Raw genomic sequence first — 21,297 nt, 5'->3', positions numbered from 1 at the left:
AGGCAAGCATCATATAATAATGTCTACCCTACCACGACCTGCATCATCTACAAAGACCACAAAAACTCTTTCACTGCAGTAACTAATCTCCATACAAAATGGTATCATATGAAATGTCTTTAGCATCATGTCATATCCTAACAAAGGGCCATACCATGGAATGGTGGGAACCGTTGAGTAGATGGAAAATGGCGAGTTTTACGTTTTTTTTTTGGGCTTGATGGTCTCGTAAAAAATATCTTTGTCCAGGCTTGTCGTTTTTCCAAGTTGCCGGGAGAGTTTACAAAAAAGTAACATAAAAGTCAATGGTCACTGTTTCTTTGGCCATTTGCATTACACAGGTGTGGCAAGAAACCCCAGTTGCATCTGGCAAGAGGGGAGGCCGCATAGGTAGAATTAGATCAAAGCACAACCATCAAGACCATATTGGAGTCATAATTCTATCATCTCAATTCCTCCACAACATTCTCATTAGACTGGTAGTCAAAGAACGATAACATTGGAGCCTACAGTTGGGGATGCAAGTAGATCCCACCGAGTTTTTTCGCGGCGATTGATGAGAACCAAGCCGAGCACCAAGATACAGTGATCGAGATTGCATGTGTGTTAGGTGGTATTTTTATCTCAATACTATTTGACTCGAGTGCTTCTGATTCTTTTATATCTTCCTCCATTTTGGAGCGGTGTGGGCTCATGTCTGCTAGACAGAAGGATAAGTGGCAAGTAGAACTAGCTACTAGTTTTCGTGTGGCCCTAGATTCCTTTAATCCCAGTTGTGAGTTGGACCTAGGACCCTTTGCTACCTCAGTTGATCTTTGAGTTATTCCTTTGGGGTCTTATGGAGTTGTGTTGGGGATGGATTGGTTAGCATCTCACAGTGCACATGTAGACTGTCATCAGAAGACAGTGGATTATTTAGATGATCATTGCAGGAAAGTTACAATAGCTAGTATTCCTAGACCTATTTTCCTTCTTATGATCTCCGCTATGCATCTTAAGTGGTGTATGCGTGAGGGATGCCAAATTTTTGCAGTTTCTCTTGAGGACATGGATGAGGAGAGAAATAGGGAAGTTGCACTTGATTGTCACCCTCTTCTTCAAGAGTATGTTGATGTGTTCCCTATTGATATTTTGGGTATGCCTTCGAAGTGAGATATTGACTTTCGCATTGATTTAGTTCCTGGAGTAGAACTTATTTTCAGAGAACCATATCGGATGACCACTCAGGAGTTGAGTGAGTTGAATTTGTAGATAGAGGAAATGTTGGCCAAGGGGTTCATTCGTCCTAGTATTTCTCCTTGGGTTGTGCCAGTTATCTTCATTAAGAAGAAGGATGGTTCCGTTTGGTTATGCATTGATTATCAATAGTTGAATAAGGTAACCATGAAGAATCGATATCCATTGCCTCGAATAGATGATCTTTTTGATCAGGTAAAGGGAGCCAAGGCATTCTATAAGATTGATCTAAAATCAGGGTATCATTAGTTGCTCATTCATGATGCAAATATTCATAGAGCGACTTTTCGTACTCATTATGGTCACTATGAGTTTAGTGTGGTGTCATTTAGGTTGATGAATGTGCCTTCATTTTTCATGAGCCTCATGAATGGGTTTTTTTGCACCTACCTTGATCGTTTTGTCCTTGTGTTCTTGGATGATATTCTGATCTCTTCTAGATCTATGGAAGAGCATGAGCACCACTTGTGATAGGTATTGCAGTTCTTGAGGGGGAATCAACTTTATGCCAACTTGGCGAAGTGTGATTTCTTCTAATCAGAGGTGAACTGTCTTGGTCATGTAGTTTCAGGAGAAGGTGTATCCGTGGACCCTTCTAAGATCCTGGACATTGTAGATTGGTGAGGGCCGACCAATGTTTCTGAGTTTTGAAGTTTTATGGGTTTGGTCGGACATGACTGCCACTTTGTTGAGAGCTTTTTCTGAATAGGTCTCCCAATCACTTCTCTTCAGAGGAAAGGGAAGAAGTTTGTTTGGTCAGAACAGTGCGAGTTATCTTTTCTTACTTTGAAGGAAGTGCATGTTAGTGCTCCAATTTTGGCAGTTACTGATCCACCTAGAGATTTTATGGTTTGCACAGATGCCTCTTTAGAAGGCATAGGAGCAATGCTTATGCAGGATGGTTGTGTGGTAGCCTATGAGTCACAAAGTCAAAGACCATGAACTAAACTATCCAGTTCATGACTTAGAGTTGGCAGTTGTAGTTCATGCTTTAGTCAGAAGGCAACATTTTCTGTTGGGTCATTGGTTTGAGCTGCACAATGATAACCGTAGTTTGCAATACATTTTCATGCAGCTGAACTTGAATGCTTGACAACAAGTATGGATGGAATTCCTCTATGAGTATGATTTTGAGGTTTGATATATTCAAGGGAAAGAGAATGTAGTGGCAGATTCTTTGAGTTGTAGGCAACATCAGGTTGCAGCATTAACCCTTGGGGTGGACTTGAGAGAGAGAATTCTTAGGATTCTTCCTCAGGACAGCTAGTATCAAGAGGTTAGAGCCATGCTTGAGAAGGGTAGGCCATTAGAGGGTAGATATTCTTGATATAACCTTGAGGCAAATGGTCTTCTTCAACGTCTTGGGTGGATCTATGTACCTCCTTTAGATGGACTTCATACTTTGATCATGACTGAGGCCCATTGTGCACCTTATTCAGCACATCTTGGTTTCAAGAAGATGCATGCAAATCTTAGATAGATAGATCATTGGGCTAGAATGAAACATGACATTGCTGATTTTGTGTTGAAGTGTTTAGAATGTCAGCGGGTAAAGGTGGAGCATCAACACCCTACAGGGCTTTTACAGCCTAATTTGGTGCCAGATTGGAAATGGGATATCATTTCCATGGATTTAATAGTGGGGTTGCCTGTTTCTTCACATCGTCATGATGCCATCATGGTCATTGTGGACAAATTGACCAAAGTTGCTCATTTTGTTCCTATTCTATCTTCCTATACAGTAGCAGTGGTGGCACGATTTTTCATGGAATATGTGGTGAGCTTGCATGGGATTCCTAGGTGGATCATTTCTGATAGAGATCTTGTCTTTACTTCAGCATTGTGGACCTCACTTCAGCATGCCTTGGGGACCCAGTTGAACTTTAGTTTAGCTTATCACCTAGAGACCGATGGTTAGACCAAGCGTGTGAATGAATTAGGTTTTGGAGGACATGCTTTACATGTATGTTATGGACTAGCAGTCGTGCTGGGAGGAATATCTATATCTTGTGGATTTTGCTTATAATAATGGATATCATAGCTCCATAGGTATGTCTCCCTTCTAGGCATTGTATGGTCATCGTTTCCCTACTCCTTTGAGTTGGGATCGGTTAAAGGATAGGGTGCATATAGGACTGGATATGATTTGAGAGATGGAGTAGCTGGTTGAGTAGACTTGTGGGCATTTAGTAGTTGCACAGGATAGATAGAAGAAGTATGTTGGTGCTCACCAAGTGGATCGTCAATTTTTTGTTGGCGACCGTGTGTTCTTGGGAGTGCATCCGCGAAAGAGTTAGATCCGGTATGGAAAGGGTTCTAAGTTGGTGCCTCATTTTTTTGGCCCTTTTGAGAACCTTGAGAGAATAGGACATGATGCCTACCATCTTTCCTTGCCATCAAGCCTATCCCGCATCCACAATGTTTTTCATGTTTCAATTCGTAGACCTTATCATCCTGATGTGACCCATGTTCTTGATTGGAACACATTGCAGGTCGAGGGCAGGAAGCTTTCTATGGATCCTGTGCGCATTCTGCAGCATCAGTGTTTGACTCTCAGGGGTTGTACCACCGACCAGGTAAGGGTCCTATGGGACCCAAATGATGTGACCTCGACTACATGGGAGGATGCAACGAAGATGAGAGAGATTTATTCTTATATGTTTTAGGCTTCCAAGAGTAAGCCTAGTTTTGGGGAGGAGAATGTAGTACACCTTCCTTAATATGACTTTTTAGACTCATGTTTGACTTGAGTTGACATTTTCAGTGAATACATTATATTGTGATATTTTACTTAAACATTATGCGATATTGTAATATACTTTAATTTGAGTTGCAGTGTAGGTTGTGCATGCAGTAGTTCCTTATTGATGTTTAAATGAGATTTTATTGGATTACTGACATAGACAAACACATTCATTTTGTACGTATGATGAGTTATATACATTTTTCATGTTTGTAAGTGTATGGGGTGTGAGGAGATGATTTTCTTTCACTCACTTCGGTGAGACAAGGAATGTCACGATTCTTTGTCACTGGTGTTTTTACCATGGTTGTATATATATGCATGTGTGGTTCATTGGTGTAAGAAATTCCAGGTACAAGTATCATGTAGGTATGGGGTATCATCTCCACCTGGCTTCAGAGGTCTGAGTGTACCTTATTGTTTCAATGGAAGTGGAGAAGATAGTCCTAAGACCTACGTTTTACCCTAGTCACGCCCAAAGTGAGCATCATCAATCGTTCATCAGTTTCCCTATTGTTTGGTATGCGAGTCGTGCGTTTATTTGAGTTGTTTTAGTTGTTTATTATGCATTGGGTAAAATTGATTATTAAATCTTAAAGTATTTAATTAGATTAAATGAGTTTTATGCTTGGTATAGAAAAGAGATTAAATTAAATATGACTCATGTATGTGTTTAGTCATTAAATCAATTGGTTCATTTATAAAATTAGTGAGTTTGAGCATGTATTATTTTCAAATGAGAAATGAAATGGGTTTTTTATTTTGTGGGAAAAGTTTATTGAAATTTAGAAACTAAAATATTTTCTTTCTTGATTGACTTTAAAAATGTAAATTGGAGTTTTTAAATAAAGGAAGAAAATCAATTATTAGGGAGAAAAGCTTTTTGCATTAAAACCTTATGGAAAGGATTTCATTGGTGATAAATTATTTCAACCTAAAATAATTTTAGGTTAAATTTTTTTATAAAAACCGAACTCTTTCATGGGTTTGGGGAGGAGAAGTTTTTGAAGAAATTTGTGCATCTTTGTTGAAGAAATCTTCCAGATTGCAGGTTGGGCTCTTCTTAGATATCTTCCTAGATTTCTATTAAGGGATTTCTCAGTTGGTTAACCTTGTGTGAGGGTTGATTTTGGCCAAGTGGTTCTCTATTGTATTGAACTCCATGTACTATTTCATGTGTATACCTTTATTTTGGGAGTTTGTGTTATTTTTTTAAAGTTTCATATGGGAGAGTGGCTTTCAATTGGGGGTCGTGCCCAAAGTGGATGTAGGTTAACCCATCAAAAGTTTCCTTAAGTAAGTGATAACTTAAAAATATTTAGGGGGCTTGGTAGATGAAACACTAAATAAGATTATAATGCCTCGCTCATGGTTGAGTGCTAGTACAGACTCGGGATATAGCAAGAAGGCCTAGAATGGAAAACCAACAACCTTGTCCTCACAAAAGGATTATTTGGGTCCACATGAGACTTGGATGGGGATGGGGCTCCAGTAGAGGTTACTAGGATAACCCACGATGAGGGCCAGGACCTATGGAGGCCTGCTAGGATAACCATACCAAGCTATGTGATAACACTCTTTCCTTATGGTCACTAGTGTATAGTCTTGTTGATTTCTCTTGTTTTGATGTAGAGTCATGTTCTGCAAGTTTACTTCTTGTGATTCATTCTGATGTTATGAGTTAGACCATGTGTGTGTGCATACCTATAGGTTGACAGTGGTTCGTATTCCTATCTCCTAGCACAGTGGGGTGGTTCTTTTTGGAGCCACATGGTCAAGTGGCAATGTCACTTTCCATCGGGTGTGTGTTCATTCCATTTTGTAGAGTTGGTTTCATAGGTGTTCCAGTTGCACTTGGATTTGAGCATTTTGTTATCCAGTCAGATCCCATTTATTATGGATCATTCTTTGTATATTTTGGGCCTTTCATGGTCAGTTGTATTTATTATAGTGTATGCCTTCATGACAAAATGTAAATTGTAATGTAACCTTATCTGATTTAGTTAAATGCAATGTAATTATTATCTTTGATGCAAGAAATGTATGTATGGAAATTTATTGCAATGCATATGTTTTATTTGAAGATTGGATATAATGAAATGGTTAGATTTCTAATAAATGAACTAAAACATGTTATCGATATTTTATTCTATTGAATAAATTAACCATTGATTTAGTGTAATGATGTTATTAAGTTTAATTACTTAATTGGTTTAATTAATGTTAAGATATGTTAGTGGTAACTTAGTTAACCAAGTTGGGAAACCCTTTAGGTGTTAAGTCTTATGTTGTGTAATCTAAACTTATGTTAACTCATTGTACAGTAAACTTATTAAGTTTTTAAAAAAAATAATATTTGCACTCTTTTCTACTATTTTTGTTTAATCTCTTCAAGGTTTCCTGGTGGGGCATTACACAGAAGCACCACAAGAAAAAGGCATAAGGAACTAGGATCTACATGTAGGGAAGAGTGTCATCACATTATATCACAAAACAACAAAGGATATCCTAGGTAAGGGGAGTGTGAGCTCCATGTTCCTTGCATCCATGATACACATGTGGAACCATCTCTACCTTTAAGGAAAATAAGGGAGATCTGTTTATCTAGTTACCATATATTTCCAAACCTAATCATGAGTCTGTACTAGCAGTCCAGGCCATGAGATGGGGCACCACCAATACATTTCTTATCTTACTAAGATGAATTACTACTACCCATCCCACCTAAGATTAATTTATTAGGTTATCACTTGAATTATGCAATAAACTCCAAATGAGCTACTCCAATGGCCTAAACCTTGACTTCTTATCACAAGGAATCCTAGTGAACCATTCCTCATGACCTCGATAGACTCATGGAAGTCCACTCTCCCTAATCATTCTCCTAGACCTTATAGAAACAATATACACATATGCAAGAACAAGGGATCTCAAAACATAACCCAAATAACCAAGCTTTCCAACCAAAAAGATAATCATTAAATAAATGGATAACAATACTAATATCATAGCCTCATAGGCAATAAGAAAACACATAGCATCCAATATGATCCACAATATCAAGTATATCCAAATGAGCCCAATAGAATGAACAAGGTATCATTCATCTTGCTTAACAAATATAATGCAAATATCCAATCTCAATCAATAAACCAATTCCCAGAACACCTCACAAAATTCAAAAATATCAAACATGACCTCTAGATTGACGAAAAACCAAAGCAAAAAGCCAAACTAACACAGAAAGACCAGATGCAAAGATTCAAAAAGCCAAACTAACATAGAAAGACCTAATGCAGCAGTCTGGTGGATTCAATCAGCAAAGTAGCACATTTGTAGAGAGAAATAATGCTTTCACAAGATATTACAATGCATACACAAACCAATTTAGCACATTCAATGAACAAAATAGTGCATACACCTAATTGTGCAGCGCATTTACACAACTAGGTAGCACATCTACCTTCCAAGTTAGTGCATAAGTAGGTTACTACAATGTATTTAAGCCACAAAATAGTGCTTTTGTGCTGTAGAACAACACATTTACTAATAACTTCAATGCATACATGGGACAAACTAACACATACAAAATATCATGCAGCGCTTATACTCTTTCAGCACATATATCAAATTATTTAGCATATATGCCCACAGAAATGAAACAAAACATAATCATCTATGTGTCGGGTGATGCAAACCAAAATACAACACCAGAAATGCATCAACAAGGCAGAATAATTTAAAACAAGGTTATAATATGAAGCCACGAATCTAATAAATAGACAAATCACCATTAAGGCCCCACATGACACAAAATGCCTTACTATGGCAATACACCAAAACTCTACACAACACAAAACCTTTAGAATAGCAAAAGTCTTTAAATAGCACATCACAACATCTCAGGATTAAATACAAAATACAGAGATAAGTTGGGCAACCCATTCCTTCATGACAATGGGAGACAATAGTCCCAAGACAATAAAATCAAGGACAAAACTCATGACATTGCACTACTAGGAGACCTTTTGGAATAGCACTAAAAAACTATAGAAAAACCATAATTTCCATAAACATTTTTCAATCATTTGGCAAGACAAATTTCTTTACAGGCACAAAGAAGACAAGCTTTACAAATTAAAATGCAAAGAAGGTTGAAATTCCTCCAACCTGACAAATAGAAGTTATGAATTGAGAAATATGATGAAGCGCAACCAACAGCCAAATCCAAGCATTCGGTAAATTCTCCAGCCAAGCAGCCCCATGACAATCTCAAAAAATTAAATAAATAGAAAATAAACCAAAACTATGCAAAACTCCCAACCAATAAAAAATAATCAGAAATATAATATTTCTTACCAACCATGGCAAATATCAGGGCAAAATATAATAAAATAATATATTTAAGCCTTCCAAATCTCACACCCAATCATAAAATAGGGTAGGTAAAATTAAAAATTAAATAATAAATAAACTAAATTGTAAAATGGGAAATGAATAATAACAACCAACAAATAAAATATAAAGGCTTAATAAAATAAACCCAATAAATAAAATTCCCAATTAAATTTAAAACAACAATAAATAAATAGAAAGGCTCACTAATAAAATAATTAAATCAAATAATACAAACGCTCAAATAAATATTAAACCACCGAATAATATAAAACCATAATTAAATATAAATCCTAAATAAAATAATCACACATAACAACCCAATTAATGTAATGCCCGCCAAAATACCCTAGAGAAATTAAACATCTAACATGCAATGGAGATAACAAAAATTTAATTAACATCTAATAACAACTAATGCAACACATAACATCTCCATCTATTTATATTCATTAACCAAATAACCAATATGAACATCCATCATTGCTCATTTCATCAATTAACGCAAGCGGAAATGACATAACATCATTAACCTTTCCCTAGGGTACTTCAACATCATTACTTAATTCATTACCACAATAACATACTACACACACGATAGGTATATTTCATCTTACTTTAATGCATCATTTTTAATTCTCTAACCATCAGATATGCAACCTACAATATTACTTATTCCTCATAATATGCATAATTTCCTCTCTACCAATGCATCTATATGAATCGATCATCTTCACTAGATCTAATTAACACCTTCTAACATATTCATTTATTAATCTACAAATTTTCCTCTTTCAAGATTATTTTACATTCTAACTTGCCTCTAAACATTCCATGAGATAATACAACTGGACCATAATGCAAATCCATTTCTATTCCAACTATAGTTCATCTTACGAATACAAGTACATTAAATATATCATGAGCATAGCTCTTTCTACTACAAGAATCCATCTACTATATACAAGAATATTACATTACATACATTCCATCTTATCTATTACATAAATCTGCTACAAGGTACACCCATAGTCCATCATGAAGAAGAATCCACATCCACGCAAGAAGAATCCAAGAGAACATCCCAATGGATAAAAAACACGAACTACCTGGCCATGTGGAACTAAAGGAACCACCCCCCATGCTAGGAGATGACACAAGGTCCCAAGACACACTCTAAACCTAAGTTGGAACTTTAACCAAAGAGACTAACTACACAAGGACTCTCAAGAAATAAATCACATAATACAACAAGAATGAACTCCCAGAGGTGTAAAAGTCATCAAGACATAAATGCATCCAATAAGCATAATTATAAATCATAAAGGGCAACACATGTAGGAGTGGAGTGTCATCACATGCCATCCTCAAAACATAATAACATAAGACACTAGCCTGATGGACATGTGGAGCCATCTCAACCTATGAGAGACTAAAAGAGATTACCTTACCATCTTCACGCCCTTCTCATGCTTATCCTAAAACATCCTCCCTAGGACTAAGTCACGAGGCTCAAATCAATTTATCATCTTATTAATTAATCTAGCTACCCAAGCCATCAATTATTAGATTATCACTTATTTACAAATAATGGTAAACTCCAATGTGCCCTGGTGGTCTAAACTTCATACATCATTGCAAGGAACCTCATGGAAGCCTATCTCTCATGACCCCAATCATCACAAGAAAGTCCACTCCCCCTGACATGGCCCAACAATAAATCTCAATTGGCTCTAACCATAATAAACATATGAAAATAACACTCAATGCAACCAATAACATCCACACATACTCTCACAACATATGCAAGGCTACAACAACATCAAAGATAATAAATGATAACATCATAGCAAGGCCTACTCACTTGCTGGTCCAAAACAATATAATATTCATCTCAAACATCCATGGCTTATCAACATGGAAGAGAGTGTAAAATATCCACAATGGCATAGAGAGGTAAATATACTTAAACCATCAAAATACGTCAAAACTAATCAAACCCAAAACAGGAAAATATTAGCAAAAATCAAATAAAGCCTCTGGTACAAAAATCAACTTGGGACAATACCTCAAAAATGACCAAAACTAAGAAAACATAGAACAAAAACAATTTATCATGTTTATCCCATAGAACAATGCTTCTGTCCAATAGAACACCGCTTTCATCTTGTAGGATAGCACAAAAATTTCCAGAATCGCGCATACGTCTTCTAAGACAGCTCATGCATTCCCAGATTCGTGCTTACGCCCTCTGAGACAACGCTTATGCTATGTAGAACAACACAAACATAATACATAATAGCATTTTTACATATTTAAACAACGCATTCACTAAAACAACGCATTTACATATTTCACACGGAAAACTCAGAAGACTTACGATAGAAAAATAAATTCCAAACTTAAACAAAGGGGCTCGAAAAACACATGAATAGAGATGCCCAGAAACAAGGAATACATAGGTGTAAAGAAGGTAAATAAATTCAAACTATAAATCAAGATTCAACAAAAATTTCTTCACGTTAATAGGCATATGGAACCACTTCAAACTCACAGAAAAACCAATGAAACCAAATCCAAACTTTCTCAGACTGAAAGACTCACAAGGGGAAAAATATCCATTCAAACTCCCATACAAAACAAGAGATTCAACAACCCAAGCTCATATAGAAATCTGACAAAGCCGTGAAATGGCATTTCCAGACAATTAAAAAATTGTTCCCAACAACAAGAGTAAAAGAAATCCAAAACCAGGGAAGAATGCTTGCTGAAAAAATTTCTAGTGAATAGCCAACCCGAAAACCATCACAGGAATGAAAATAAAAAGCAACAATAAACAAAAACCCTAGCCTCAATCTCAGCCAATCAAAATATTCTATTATAGAATATATTTTACCAACCCACCATATATTATAATTTATTCTCTCATTTTCAATTTAGCCAATGAGAGTAAAGGGTAGGTATAGTAAATATAAAATATACTTATCCAACAAAGTGGGAATGTTTTATTATTTTTTTAATTTAATGTGTTCATACACCCCACTTAGGAAATAAAAGTCAAACTATTAAATAAACATAAGCTATAAATAAATAATCCAAATGGGGATTAAAATTAAATAAACCAAAAGCTAATAAAATAAAATAGAGAACCAAATAAATATAAGATATCAAATAAATACTAAAACATAGAAAATAAAATAAATAATTAAATAATCAAATACCATTAAGGATTAAATCACAAATATAAAATAAATATTAAACAACAATAAAGCTTAGCAAATGTTAAATAATCATAAAATCAATAAACGTTAACTATGAAATAAATATAAATGCCAAATAATTAAATTTTTAAAATTGATATATTAAATACATTAAAATAAACATTATTAAATATAAAACCACATATCAAGATCCACATAATTACTCTAACATAATCAAGTAAATCAATTGACATAAATCAAACTCACAATAACAAGAAGACCAAGCTTACTAACTGACATGGCGAATTATGCCAAGACGTTGACTACTCACGGTGAACAACTTGGACCTAGATTATGTGAAGGGAACTCATGTCATCTCCTAACCACATAAGCCATTGGAACTAAAGACACACTCAGACCTGTGAAGCTAGGTGGAGTCGATGTCTGGTACCTACAAAGTCCTGCAACCACAAAACGACAATACCACATATACATATACATATATAGAACAAGAAAGTGATAGAGACTCGCAATGACACATCTCGCTCGCAATGAGTGATGTGGAATCATCTCTATCACAAAGACAACCAAACAATAGTCAAACACATCTCATAAACATCTCATCAAATGTAATCATGAAGTAGGGTTAGTGTAATCATAATCATCATTGAAACCATGATAAATCAAATCTATTGATAGTCCATCACATAGTGAGCATATAAAATCCATCGAGTACATATATCATCAAATCACATGATCAATCATGATAGTACCAACATCCATATAGATCATCAAAATAGCATATGTCCAATAGTGTCTAACATCAATGATAAGTAAATGAAGCACATGAGTAATCATCATCCAAATCATCAAATAATGTCTAGATAAGTCTATCAAGCATAATATAAAAGTCAACTCTAGTCAAAATAAGTTAGATCAAGGGTGGACGCTACAACTAAGATACCACATACCACCACAACACAAATCTAAGCATGACTAATACTGATAGGATACTAGCTAAACCTAGAGTGTAGAATGAGATTTTATGTCACCTCTGATCAACTTGCCATTGGGATAAAGACACGCTCAAACCTGTGAAGCCAAGTGAAGTAAATGTCTAGTAGCTACAAACCTATCACCACCAAAGTACACACAAAAACATATGTATAGAGCATATAACATGAAATAATTAGACAAGTGAAAGGGAGTCACAACATCATATCATACTCATAAATGAGTGGTGTGACATCATCCCTAACACAACCATAGTAGAAGGCAATCATGACAACCAAACACTATTGCAAACATCATATCCAATATAATTGCATGGTAAGGTTAGCATATAGTAAGATACCATCATATCATTATAAGCAATTATGAACCTCGCGTATATAATAAGTGTATATAGATCATCAATGTAAGTCCATCCATCATAATAGTCCATAAATATCATGATCCATATGAAACCATAATGTCAACTGCAAATATGATACATGTCTATCATCAATTATAAAACATCCAAGTCATAGATAAATCCATAAACATCTATCAAAAGAATCATAAAATAGTCTAAGCTATATCCATATGGTCTATCGATGCACAAAAAGAAAGATGAACCAGGGATAGGAACTACACAAACTACAACCAAATGGATACCTTTTGCATATAGTATATTTTCATTTAGATTTGTTGACTTAGGATTAACCTTGCAGAAAGTTATGAAAATGTAATTTTAAAATTTAACTAGTAAATGCATAATTATTGATATGGATTATTTAATATTCTTCTACAAAACTAGGCTTGACCATATGGTTAATCTATAAAATATACTACAACAATGTAAGGATAATTAAATATCATTCAACCCAAACAAGTTATTTTTTTGGAGTAATACGATTAGGCAAAATACTAGGTCATACAATAGCTGGGCATGGGTTCTAGCAAAAAGGAGTTGAAATGTTTCTTTAAAAAGATAAATTTTGTGAGGAAATTATTGCTAGTTTCATATAAATTGTGAAATCACTATATGATATTCTAATGAAGGACATAATAAAATAACATGGAAAACCAAACAAAATAGTCCTTTAAGGAAATCAAAAGATTCATCATAAAGGCTCTAATTTTGATTTTTCTTGATTGCATAGACCAGTTTACATTTACTCCTTGACATCTAAGAATTCCTATGTAGCCATATTCACATAGAGAGAATATATTAATTATAAAAAGCCTATCAAATTTATGTGTTCTCTATTAAAAAATGTTGAAGTAGATGTCTTTATGTGGAGAAGCATTATTTAATTTGTCTAAGATATAAAAAAGTAGACATTATATTATTGGAACCAAAGTATCTTCTTTCCTAGCTAATGTTATAGTTAATATTTAATGATGCAAAGTGAACTCAATGAGTGTGAAGAAAAATAAATGGTTATACTACAAGGATACAATATTGAAATTTTCCCTATGAAACTAGTCAAGGGCAAGGATTATCACAAACATTGATACTATTGTATGTATAGATTGATTTTTAAAAGTACACAATAAGTGGGATAACAAAAAAGGACTAATATAATGTTGAACACCCAACAAAACTAAGAGGGGAGGTTAAATTAGTTCAAAACTTCAAGACTAATATAAGGTTTTCAAATCATTCACATAATCTTCTCACAAAATTCACTTCTCATCCATACTTATTTCATCCATCTGCACTATAATGGTGAAAAATTAGGGTTTCCAACATTAGATGTATGAAAAATGCTAATTTTTACTCGGAGACCATTACATTAGGGAAATATAGGAATTAGATAGATCTAAACCTAAGAGGTCTAGATGTTTATCAGATTCAGGGGAGTTGAATGATCCCTCTTCTTTCCCTTGAGTTGAATTGATTTATTGAAGATACTGAAATGAAGGGTAAATGGGGTAACATTGATGTAAAAATGTGCAAAAATTGAGCTACAATCATTAGATCAGGCCACGAACTTGTATCTAAGGATTGTAGGAGGATTCAGACATGTTCCCAGAAGGAGCTCCTGATTTATCGAGGTTGGTGTGATGGTCACTCTGGTCCTCCCAACTTTTCGCACTCCAATGGGGGATCAATTCATCTCTGTAAATAAGTCTTATCTTGAATATCATAGCTTCATACCTACTTCCTACACATAGAAAGAAGGGGAAATAGATTGGAAATTGGGGTTTGCCTGAGTCAAACCTCGGTTTAGGAATTGACTTTGAATGAAATGTTGCAAATAATGAAATAAATAATGGAAGGACATATCTTAGATTTGCAATGACTTATAATGATGATTTTCTTCTTGAATGCAATCACATATATTGTATGAAATGTCATGAGAAGGACAAAACCCTAATCACACACACAAGCTTTCATAAGAATGATGTGACTTTCTCCACAATGATTAAATGAAGAATATGTAGCCTTGAAGACCTCTAAAAATGCATTATGATGAACACTTCAATGCTTGAATGCTTGATTGATTGAATGTGAAGACTTAGAATATTGAGGTATGAAATTATGTTTATCAAATGCCTTTATATATGAGGATCTAGGTCAATTTACCAATCAGGCTAGCCTCCAATAGTCATATTGAGCCACCAACTTCATTTCACATCGGAGAGATGAGTCACACTTCCTCCTTGAAAAATGGGCCCAAAAGATGGGTACCAGGGTGCTGTGCGGTTTGGTCCAAGACTAGGGCACTAGTGGTGCCTTGGTCCTCCTAAATCAAGGGCTAAAATTAAGGCCCAAGGAGGAGGACACACCTCTAGAGCGTCATTTGGTAGGTGTTTAAGGCATAAAAGTTGGAGTTAAGGAATTGAATGGACCCAGATAGGAAATGAGGGGGATACACACTAAAGTAGGGGCATAAACATGAGGTGTAAATTGGCCTGGTGACAATTTATGATGCTATGTGCACATCTTAAATATAAGATACAACATTAAACTCCTAGAATTAAGGGTTGGCCAAAATAGAATAAGCAATATTACACAAAATAAGCCACCTAGACCTAAAATACTTAGATTGGTCTAGTCCAGGAGAAAGAGGGAAGCAAAACATATCATAATACATCATTCCATGAATAATCCAACAATCTGCACATGCTAACGCATACTCCAAACGATGTTATAAAGCATAATGTGTAGACATATTTAACTAGTCAACCACATAACTACTTCCAATGCAAAATACTCTATGTGGATATCCACACACCAAGGTGAGACCCAAATAAACCTCTTAACACATCTTCCAACACATATCTGGACCAAAATAACATGATCCAATAAATTGCAATGCAATTAACAACATATTCAGAGGGCACCAAAAGCATTCCAGACAACCTTGAATACAAGATGACACAACCAACACTAAAAGAGTATCCAAACCAACATCCATCTAGATAACCAAGGTTTGACAAAGCATATTCAAACTAATATCCATCCAGATAGCTAGGTTTGATATCAATGAAAACCATACAAGCTTGTGCTAACAACAATCTCCAACTTATAATGATATTATGTTCTACCTACTGAATAAACAATGCCTAGATTAGTATAATTCTACCCATAAGAGAGCACTCAAGTTGAAAATTATTCCATATATGATCAAATAAAGAATATTACACAAAATAAAATTTGAATGCATCTACTTAAAGTGACTTAACCATGATGAAGATCAAAAGGTCCTCATAGAATTTCATGGGTAGTATGCTATAGTTTATGGTTTTGAAAATGATACAAATCATAAAATCCATCTTTGTCGATGCACATCAGCATGCCTAGACATGTCACACATGTCAAACTAAAATAACTAGAGAATAGAATCCTATAATCCCTCTTTTAACTTGTCTATGAGGTAAGACCATTTTCTAGCTGGGGATCATATTTAAATGGTACAATCAATCCTAATTTTCATATAGGACATAATTCATCATTATAACAAGATACCCATTTTCCAGTTGGGGATCATATTTGAATGGTACAATCAATCCTCATTTTTGTATAGGACATAATTCATCATCATAACAAGATACTATTGTTTTCACTAGATTGAAGCAAGACCATATAAAAAATGCATCGTCAAGCTAGTAATTAAGTTACTTGATGAAAATATAAAGGCCAAAATTGGGATTCCTTTTACTTTGGTATGTGAAAATGGCCATGCCTTTTCTTTATGTTTTTTAATGTAATGGGAATATGAACATGGAATTATTTGAATTTGTTTTTTGAATTAATATCCACAAGGATGTTGTGATTAAGTTTTCTCAACCTTTGTAAGTCCTAACATTGGTAATTGGATTTATTTATTTACTACTTGATTTAATTTTATGAGCCTACTAGAACACTTCATTTGTATATGGTATTTCATCATCTTGTAGGGGTTGGCTTTTTGACTTGTCATATTATTGGGAAGGTGACATGGAATTTTTGTCTACACATGAGGAAGTAGGTGGACCACACTTAGATGATCTTGGATTATTGATAGGTAAGTACCATGTGTCATGTAAAGACAATCTTACGATATAATCTATGAAAAATTTTATGACACAAATACCCATGACAAATTATGAAAACATATGATAGATTCTATAATAAAATGAACAAGTGTCAGTGTACACCCTTATTTGGAGAAGGTTGAAACCCAATTTGGATAATGACAAGCTATAAGAGAATCATATATTAATAATTAGTTATGACATATTCTCTTATAGACGTAAGTGCTATTAGTTATGATAATTTTTATGACAATTGTAAGATGTATAAGATAATTTTTCATAGCTAAATATAGAAAGTTTGAGGCACCCAATTTTGGAGATTTGAATGAGGAGTCAAAATATTATGTACATGTGTCATTTGTATGTTTACATGTGGTTGGAAAATGTATCAAGTATATTTGGATGACCCCATCTTCTATCTTCAACTAGAAGATACCTCTATGGTATATAAGGTTGTCTTCTATAGAATTATGTATGTTATGTTTTGTAGGTGAAGTGTTATACTACTAGAAAAAAATCTAGATTATGGGTTGATGATTTAATACTTTTGTTGAAGATGCCTAGTGTTGATATTGTATTGTAACTACCAAGTGTTTTGAAAATACAAAGTACTATTCTTTTGGAGTGTATATTTTTTTTCTTGAGACATTTTTCTCCATTTTTATTGTGTGTTCATTGTGGCATATACTATTTGCAAGATAATTATCTCTATTGGAATATGTTTCTCTTTCTGTAATAGTTAATTTTTTTAAAAGAAAATTTGCATAATCTCTCCCACTAGATTAGTGTTAGGAAGAATTTCCTATATATTTGCTTCCTTTTAGATGGCATTAGAGCCTAGACAATTTTGGTCCCACTGTTGGGTAGTAGGTTTTTAATACTAATCTATGTTTGAGTTGGATATTTGGTAGAGAACTTTCAAAATATTGTTGCAGGAAATGATGGCAAGAAAATTTAGAAAAATTCGGATGGAGAACTCTAACGAAACTAAATTTGAACTATGGAAGTTAAAAATGGAGGATATGATCATAGATTCAGATCTATGAGTTGCAGTTTCCAAAAAAAAAAACTAGTTACTATGGACCAATACATTTTTTATGTAATTGATCAAAAAGATTAGGGCCTCATAATGCTTTATTTAGCAGAATTTGTTCTATTAAATTTCCATGAAGAAAAAGGTGTAAAATATCTTTGGAAGAAGCTTGGAGATGTTTATCAAATGAAATCCTAGGTAAGAAAGTTATTCTTGAAAAAGAAAATGCATTCTTCGAAGATGAAATATGGAGGATCAATTACCAATCATCTTAGCACATTCAAAATGATAGTTTCTTAGATGAGACTTGCTAATATCAAGATTGATGAGGGAGATCACTGCATTCTTCTCTTGTGTTGTTTTCCAGATTCGTGTGACCAACTTTTTATAGATATTGATAGTACTACAACAAATGTAAAGATGGATGAGGTGGTAGAATAATTACTATATAAAGACATGTAGAGGAAACTTCTTAGTCAGCTAAGGATGCTCTTATAATTGATGGAAGATTGAAAGATAAAGGAAAGAAAAAGGACAAGAAAGATTAAAGAGGTAGATCCAAATCCCGTGAGAGATGTAAGTCTCCTTTAAAGTCCAAGGAAAAGCTTTGATATTTCTACAAATCGATCACTTATCTAAAGAATGCAAGGAGGAGAAAAAAAAGAAGAAAATAAACCCCTTCAATTTTTATTCTATCAAATCGTCTTAGGATGCTAGTGAAGCCTTTGTCACAACCTTGGAAACATATGTATTAGAAGATGTGTGGTTGATAGATTTAGGTGCATCATTCGACATGAAATTATATTCAGGTTGGTTCACGAATTATGGAGAATATGATGTTGGGAAGGTGTACCTTAGTGATTATTATCATCTAAACATTATTGGTTGTGGAAGTGTAAATATTATATTCCTTGATGGTAGAGTGAATGGGATTGATTATGTCTTGCATATCTTGGGTTTGTCATGGAACCTACTTTATATAACTAAATTTAGTGATGTGGGTGTGCAGGTTATTTTCTCACAAGTAGATGTAAGATGAATAGAGAGGCTATGGTTCTTGCTAAGGGTGTTTGAATTGGCATCTTGTATAAGTTGGGTACATGAATGTACAATGTGCTAGTACTTATAAGGAGTCAAAGTAGAGGACTATAGATTCTTCATCCACACTATCAATTGAGATGTGAAGGTTGAAAGATAAAGGAAAGATAAAGGACAAGAAAGATGAAAGAGGTAGATCCAAATCTCGTGAGAGATGTAAGTTTCCTATAAAGTCCAAGGAAAGGTTTTGATATTTCTACAAATAGATCACTTATCTAAAGAATGCAAGGAGGAGAAAAAGAAGAAGAAAAAGAAACCCTTCGATTTTGATTCTAACAAATTGTCTTAGGATGATGGTGAAACCTTTGTCGCAACCTTGGACACACATACATTATAAGATGTGTTTGATAGAATTAGGTAAATAATTCCACATGAAATCATATTGGGGTTGGTTCATGAATTATGAAGAATATGATGTTGGGAAGGTGTACCTCAGTGATTAAATTATCATCTAAATATTATTAGTTGTGGAAGTGTAAATATTATATTACTTGATGGTAGAGTGAATGGGATTGATGGTGTCTTGCATATCTTGGGTTTGTCATGGAACCTACTTTCTATAACTAAATTTAGTGATGTGGGTGTGGAGGTTATTTTCTCACAAGTGGATGTAAGATGAATACAGGGGCTATAGTTCTTGCTAAGGGTGTTTGAATTGGCATCTTGTATAAGTTGGATACATGAATGTACAATGTGCTAGTACTTCTAAGGAGTCAAAGTAGAGGACTATAGATTCTTCATATGGACACTATCAATTGAGATGTGAAGAGACATCTTACCTCTAGATCTAATAGTCATAATTTATAGGTACCTAAGGGTGCCAATGCTTTTGACACGAGACTTCTAGTGGAGAAGACACTGTTATGGCACCTAAAAATTGGTCAAATTTGTGAGAAGGGTCTAAAAAACCTAAAAAATAAATGCCTCATAAAGGGGCTTGATTGTTGTAATCTTAAGTTTGATTTTTGCAAACATTGCATTTATGGAAAGAAAAATAATGTTTAGTTTTACTTTAATTCTCACAAATTTTCTACATTTTTGGATTGATGCATTTTGATTTTTGTGGTCATGTTAATGTTCCTTCAATTTCTAATACTTTGTAGTTGTATCATTCATTGATAAATATAGTAGAATGACATTTATTTATTGTCTCAAAAGAAAATATGAAGTATTTAGCTGATTAATGGAGTTTATGGCTCTTGTCGAGAATCAGAGTTATAGAAAGATTAAGTCTTTGAGAATTGACAATGGTGGTGAGTGTTATTTATATATTTTGACAAGTTTTGTAAGGACCATGGGACTAAGAGGCATAAGAAAACTCCATACACCCATCAACAAAATCAATTTATATAGATGATGAATAGGACATTGACAAAGAGGGTTAGGAGTATGCTTAGTGGTGTTGGCCTCAATTTTTTTTTGAGTGAAAGCTATAGCCATTTTCTATTATTTAGTAAATAGGTCTCCTACATCAACACTTGTTGATAAAACATCTATGGAGGTGTGGTCAGGAAAAAAGCCTTCAATGAAATATTTTATAGTATTTGGTTGTGAATCTTATGCTCATGTTCTGAGTGAAAAGAGGTGTAAGTTAGAGAACAAGGTAGTGAAGTGCATCTTTATTAGTTATGGTGTTGGTGTAAACAGGCACAAGCTTTGGGATCTAGTGAGAATTCAAGTTATCAATAGTAGAGGTGTTATTTTTAGAGAGATGAAACCTTCTACTATTGACCTATAGCTAAAGATCAGCTTAAGTAAAACCAGGAGGAAGTCTAGGTTCCTTCAACCCCTAATAAAGAAGAACTATGATCTCCTAATGGATTTGATGATGAAGAGAGCTCTTGTAGCTTTAAATGTTCAAAATAATATGAAGAACCTAAACCTCAATCTTGGAGGAGGTCTATGAGAATTAGGTGACAACCAAATAGGTTTTGTCATTCAATTTTAGATTCCAGTATTAGTTTTCTTGTATTTCTAACAATGACGAGTCTAGGATTGTGAGAGAGGCTATAGGTATGAGTGATACAAACTCATGGATGAAATCCATGGACAAAGAGATGGCATCTTTGAAGAAGAATATTACA

Source organism: Cryptomeria japonica, chromosome 10 (assembly GCF_030272615.1).
Source record: "Cryptomeria japonica chromosome 10, Sugi_1.0, whole genome shotgun sequence".
NCBI lineage: Eukaryota > Viridiplantae > Streptophyta > Pinopsida > Cupressales > Cupressaceae > Cryptomeria > Cryptomeria japonica.
The sequence above is the reverse complement of the archived record's forward strand: the minus strand, read 5'-3'. Positions refer to the sequence as shown.